General features: G+C 41.7%; 1 non-coding gene across 1 annotated transcript; it reads left to right on the forward strand.

Moving 5' to 3' along the window:
* Window positions 1–415: 415 nt before the first annotated feature.
* On the forward strand, window positions 416–487 carry O0I10_006226. The gene has a single exon. It is a non-coding gene; the product is annotated as a tRNA-Pro (tRNA).
* The last annotated feature ends 6,668 nt before the right edge of the window (window positions 488–7,155 follow it).

Raw genomic sequence — 7,155 nt, forward strand, 5'->3', positions numbered from 1 at the left:
GAAGGAACACGTGTAAGCTATGATGCACTCACAATAGTAACAGTAACCCTTGGAAGCCTTGTTCATGAAAGGAACGAACACAAATAAGCAACAGGTGGTTGGCGAGCATAAATAGGATTGTAGATGACAGTAAAAGAGCTCCATACTGCTCCAGGGATCCAGATTTCAAGACCAGCCGTCGTCCACTTCCGCAATAACAGGATTGGCCATAATCATTGCAACCTTCTTTTAATCGAAATTACTAAACATTGAGCTCCCAAAAATGAATGGCGATATCACCATTGATATCCTTGCATGCTCCGCTACATTATGTGTAAATTTCATGCCATTTGAACCACTTTTTTGACTTCCCAATTAGGAAATTTGGTGGTTTATCATCCTGTTTCAGTCTAGAAGTATCAAGAAGCATCGTTTAGGGACAATGGTGTAGCGGTATCATACTTGCTTTGGGTGCAAGTGGTCCTGGGTTCAAATCCCAGTTGTCCCCATTCGAAAAATCGAAGTTTAAAGTTGAACTTGAGGATTCGGATGATTCATCTTTTGTTTTTTCGATATTTTTGGTCACGTGACATGCTATGCTGTGTCTTTGGTATCGCTTTTGTATATAAAGAAAGTCAATCAGGGCTATTGTGTAAGGGTAATAAATGTGATTTGTGTATGTGACCTTTGAAGTGAGCACGATGTGCAAGTCAAAGGGTTTGACGGTTTCTATATTATGGCTGGGTAACCTCAATGCATGGATAACGAGAACCACTTGCAAGTTATGAATGTGGATAAGGTGATGGATGGGTGGGTGAGGGAAAGGGTAAAGGGAAAAGTGGGAAGTACAATGATATGACTATGGGTAGAAAGAGAGAGAGTACAATGATAGGTGAAAGGGAGTACAGGGTTTACAAGTGGAACAACGTGGTTATAGAGAGGTTGAGTAGTGAGCACCAGATACTTTGTATAAAAGCACCAAAAAAAGATGAGGGTAATTGGGATGCCAAGGCAGGCTAAGATTTGAGAAGATTGGATCACCAAAATTAATGGGTGATAAGGACGAGTCAGGCAAAGGTAAAGCTCAAGTTTATGTGATTAACAAAAGATGTAGTGAAGTTTCAAAGATAAGTTGTGCCTCCAGCAGCTCTCTTGGCTTGCGAGGACTTAAGACAGAGGTTCGGTTAAAGTAAAAAGTGAGCAATTGGCTGAAGATTTATTCATTTCATCTTGGGGACTATAGATCCTTAGAACGTTCGTATGGAAACAACGTGTGCCTGATGCTTCATGTGTTTCTTGCCGCAGCTGTCGCATGAAAAAGTAAATAGGAAATAAAGATGAAAACGATGCACATCATTGGTGTAATAAGGATAAAAATGGATACAAAGATATGGGGCACAACAAATGCGGAGAAGTTTCTAATCTAACAATGATACAAAGTGGAGAGATACAATTGGTTCGATGATGTTTCTATTCTAAGAAGGGTGTATTGGGGAAGGTGTAAGAGGATTGTGATGGAAGGCGTCAAGTGCATGAATGATCGCTTGAGGATAGAAGAAGTATGGAAAGGACGCCGAGATTTCCATTGTTGCGAAAATAGATGGTGGTGGTTCGATGTTGGATGGCGTGTTCGTGCATGATTGTGTCAGGATCTGTAGTAACACATGTTGACAGGTTGCACAGGATGACGATGGTTGCTATGGCAACATGGTCTGCGGTAACCATGTCATGCGAAAATAGCATTGAATGGTGGATCAAAGTATGCAAGATTGTTCCAGAATCATATTGCCTCGAGCGCTGACAATAGACTCATAGCAATTTAATCGCTGGTATTCTTGGTACCTTATAACTTGGTCATTAAAGATATGCTTCATTGGTGTAAAGCGATACTAGCAGCCTTGATTGCTCACTTGTGGACTGCGGTCTCTTTTATTGAAAGGACACGTATAATTTCAGGTGTACGTGTTGTATGTTTGGGTAAATCGTTGCAATATCAATGGTATCTCAATGTAAGGATAAGGGTACTATGGATAGGCTATGGTCGTTTGTAAATTGATGCATGGCGTAGATAGTGAGACAGGATGATGATGATGATATGCAAAGATAGTATTGAAAGATGAATCAAAGTATGCAATATGACATCCAAACTTATTCGTGAACGCTTCCAATCCACTGAAAGGCAGCATGTATTGATGTTGTATCTTAACATTGTTATAATCTTTTCTGTGAAGGATGCAACAACTAGCCTTGAAAGGATGATGCGTTCTTAAAAGGGGGGATAACGACCTTGAGTCAAGCGTATCTCTATGATGATTGAGCTGTCAAGTGTAATGTTTATATGCACGAAGGTGTCAATTAGGCTTATTCTTCATGCCATGCAGGGATGATTGATAAAAATGTGGTCGTCGAGCGCTCATTCGAATTAATGGTGATGGCGGCGAGCAAAAAAACTCAACTTGGTTTCATGCAGCATTCTTTTACCGCTACTGGCTTGCTTTGTTCCTGGCCCATTCCTCGCTCTTTGTTCTAAACAACTTTCACACTCAAGGTACATTGCTAAATGGACAACTTGCAAGTGATCTTGACGCGTCTTAAACGTAGGTTGAGGATCTGGTGTCAATGCGCTGTTCGTAACATTGTCATGTCAATGTCGAAAGGTTAGTTTTTGGGGCAAGGCTCACATTCCACATGCCATGACAATTGACGTGTTGCCATACTGAAAGGCGAGCGACGCTTTAAGGAGATACAAGAGGATTGCGTTGAGAATTCAACAAGGTGTATATGGCTGGCGAGAATGGCAGTTGGGATCATCCATTAGGCGACACAAGGAGAATGACACTACAGGGTGTCATCGACACTCTCCAAGGCAACGGTATCAGCACACTTTTTGGATAATGGTGGATGGCGATTCGGCTGCATCATGCATACAATGAATTCAGCGGCGACAACGATACTCGTTATCTACCGACTATGCGTTGTCATGCCAACGACAGTCATCTTCGTTGATCTAGCGACAGCTGCAGATCTTGACCAATACACCATTTGATGTCAGCGGATCCTCTATTCATCCACCCACATACCAGCAGCAGTACTAGCCGGCAGCATTTATGTGTTTGTACAATGTTTATCGAAAAAGCTACCATGATGGGCTTTTACTTTTTTCTGGAACGATCACTCACGTCCTCGAGCAACATCTTGTTGCGTGGAATATGAGCACGGCACATGGATGATGAATACTGCCAGCTTGTTTCCCGATTTAAGCATGGACAATCAATCACTTCAATGCTCTTTGTGAAGGCGTCCCATCAATCTATCAGCTCATCATCATTCTCAACAGACATTTTATCACTCTTTGTGGTCACAGAAATACCCACGCCCACTGTGCAGATATAAACAAGATGAATGTTGTCGCCCATCGTTTTTCTCCTACACCTCTCTTTCTTTCCATCATATCACTCTTTGATGGATGACATCTTCGAAAGCCCTTGGTAAGTGCCATTGTGGATTGTCCTCTTTGTGAAGGATCCATGTACTCATATTTGTGATGGTCTTTAGTCTTTCATTGTCTTTGTCGTCATTGTGATATTTGGCTCTTTTATCAAGGTAAATCCTAATCATCATGCTTGATGAGGCACATGTTCACATTCCTTTATGATATAGCTACCTACCCATCATCTCAAAAGTTGGATTAGATGGCGTGTTGCACTGCAGCCTGCATGGGGTAATATAGAAAACGGCTCCCCTACAACCAACTTTCTTACAAGGTAAAGCTCTATTTGCTACCTCTGCAACGATACTAACAACGTATTCTTGCCCATATTCCAGCTTTTATTTTCTACCATCACAACCACATCAACATCATCAAGCAACTGTTTTTCAAACAACACAACAACCATCTTTTCAACAAGGTATGACTAAGACTTTGATGCCTATGAAAATAACATTGACGCATGTTTTATACCACTTAGTCATATCCAGGCTTTTGTACCTGCCATCGTTACTTTTTGTCTTTATCATTCGCTGCTTCTATTTTTGATTACCGATATTTGACAAAGTACGTAGGGGGATGTGAACTGCTTGTAACCAACGTGGCATTGACAAATGTATAAAAAAGATGGCAGCAAACAACCGTGGAACAGCTGTGAATATCGCTGCATACAACATCATAAGAGAGTGGATGCAGGCTGCTCAGCTCGATACTAGCACCTTGGTCCATGTTACAACATTTTCCTGATGCATGATGATCATCCTCATGGTGCCCAAAATGTGGCGCAGGTGCAACAAATCATGCAAGAAAACACAAGATTTACGGATGAGCAACTAATGCAACACCTTGCTATTGGGCCAGAATCAGTCGATCGAGCGAGAATTGCACTTACGACGTAGCTGGAGAGCGCCACCTCAGACAATGAGAAGGATGTTTGATCTGTGGAGTTTACTGTTACTGATGGCTGGTTCGCTCGCCTGCTTGAAAACCCAAATGATGACATGTACATTCGCTATGTGGGAAAGACGAGCTGCACGGCTTTGAATCGACATGTTCATGACACTCGCAGGCAATTGGTGGGCTTATTGGCATGTTTTACAACACCTTGCAACGGGTTGATCCAGCTACCTTCGACAATGTCAACATTTACTACTTTTATCGCACCGCGGCCACTGGAATACCATTTCTTACCCGACGCATGCGTGATATGAGAGAGCAAATCATCATTGCATCCTTTGGTATGGAGAATTTGCTCAACACGCAGTATGATGATCTTTGAAAAAGGGTACCATTGGTGGACATTCCTCACAGCAGCACTCATACAACCCAACGAAACAACAATGTTATCTTTATTACACATTGCTATAAGCTTTACAAAGGTAAGAGCAAAGTCAAAATCTGTATTGAAAAGTAAATTGTTGATGATGTCTTTGTCAGTCTTTATGAATCTACTGGCTAACAACAAGAACAATACCGATTCCTATATATGAGATGGCAAGCTTAAGGAAAGTTCAAGGAGCAGCATCAGAATCGGAAGCGTAAGCATACATTGATGACGTGAATACGAATATCAAACTAAACATGCTCTTCTTCACAAGGGATGCATCGATGTTCTCGTCGACACAACAACTATCTGATACTTGCATAGAGCCATGTTTGAAATACCTTCAGCAGAATTAAGCTGGTAAGCTTGAGCACCTTCAATGGATGGGAAAAACAGAGTTAGTCATGATTAGTTCACAGTATACGTAAGGATGCAGCGATATTACAGCAAACACATAGGCAACAAACCCATCAATCATCACTTCCAACAGCATCAAAAATGAAATAGCAAGCACAAGCGTCACATTGAATGAATGACTATCTCCTCTTCCTAAGGATACTCAAACACAAGCATATCTTTGCATCCGCTTTCATCGCCGTCAACGCCAAAATAAACGTTTTTAGTTCAACTTTGATTGAGAAGACCTGTATCATCGACAAGAAATGAAAGGAAAATGCCGCTATGTCGTCAATGGTAGGGGTCAATACTGGGTATTGGAAGGGTCAAACAGCTAACTTTTATATTTGTTCAACTGATTCTTTTTCTTCAGGAAGGACCTATGATATTAATGAGCTAATACAAGGCAGCTTGGGCTATCTTGGTATCGGTCGTGGTCGACGTCGTAGGGGAAACCGAGCCGGAAAAAGGTTCAAGAACGTCGTCGTCGACGACAGCAACCTCAATCACAACAACAGGAGGGCAACCCCTCTTCTCCTGCTCCACTTTGTCCCTCTCCCCTCCTCAAAAAACCGACAAAATGGAAGAATAAATTTATCCCATGTTGTTCAACCCATTGCAGTTCAAAGATCTTGTTAGGGGTGATGAGGATAATAGATGGGCTGTACACAATATTAATGGATACAGATCCTTGAGAGGCATGTCCTCGAACTTCTTCTCGTTTATTTAATGTAACCATGATCTATATGATAAACGCCAGCCGTAAACGTGGGATCGAGTGCTTGAATAGGAGATTGGTGATAGAAAGAGGTTGGCAGTAGCGGAATGAACATGTGCCAAATCATGTGGTAGATGCCAAGAATTAGACATATTCTTGAATGATCCATAGCATGACATTGAAAAGTTGACATTGTACAGCGTGACACATTCGTTCCAAAGGTGTGCTTTTGGAATGCGGCAGCCTTTGTTCAAGATTCAATGGATCAATCAGACCCTTTCTCTTCCTTCATCACAGCATTCACAAGAGGGTACGCTTATAGGATCCTGCATCCACCTTTGTATAATACGATGCATTAAGTGCCAGACACGCGACAAGATCAAGCTTTGGCTGAAGTAATCCTTTAATCCAACATTGTTCAGAAGAGATAAATTGAAAGGTACAACGAGGTACATCGATATGGAAAGTTTCTATCCTTTGGAGGGACATTGTGTAAAGGTGAATCGATGGACGTGAGATGGCACTTGAGGTATGTGATGGCGAGTCAAAACATGGAGTAGGATGATGATTGTTATGGTTGTTGAGTGCTGATTGTAGCTGTCATGGTATGGTCGTGGATGCACCACTCGTTCAGGATGATAGTATCAAGCATAATAGTCAAGTTGACAATGGATGATAAGAACAAAGACTCTTTTTTTTATGCGTTGTATATATCCAAATCCTCCCATCCAGTATACCAACCAATATACAGATCCATATCCACATCCATAAGTCGTATGTATCAAAGCAAGTTGCAACGCGTAAATAAGGCTGCTTCTGTACGATGGCTATTTGCTGTTCACGTAAAAAAAAGGCTGTAAGGCAAGTTGCTGCAAGTAAAGAACGCTGTTTGAGACAATGGAGATAAGGTCTTGCCAATAGCAGCTGCTGGATGAATGCTGTTACCATTGGTGGTTGTAGAGGAGTGTACAAGAGAAGGTGCAGTGTCAATTGAAAGCGTGTGTTGTAGTAGAGTGTACACGTCATGGAGTTGCCATTCAGTCAAAGACAATCGGATCAAGGCAATTGTAGGATTGACATGATGGATTGAAGCAGGGCAATCGTTCTCATGGCGGTAGTTGTACTTGAATGGGGCAACAGTTGAGAATGGGAGGAAGAGGTAAATAAGGTGGGAGTGGAAGAGCTGCAAATTAACTTGATTTTTCTGGTACTTGGATGATACTTCTCTGTTTGAGCATTGTTCAGTCAAAA

This window comes from Lichtheimia ornata (genome assembly GCF_029851405.1).
Source record: "Lichtheimia ornata isolate CBS 291.66 chromosome Unknown scaffold00026, whole genome shotgun sequence".
In the NCBI taxonomy this organism is placed as follows: domain Eukaryota; kingdom Fungi; phylum Mucoromycota; class Mucoromycetes; order Mucorales; family Lichtheimiaceae; genus Lichtheimia; species Lichtheimia ornata.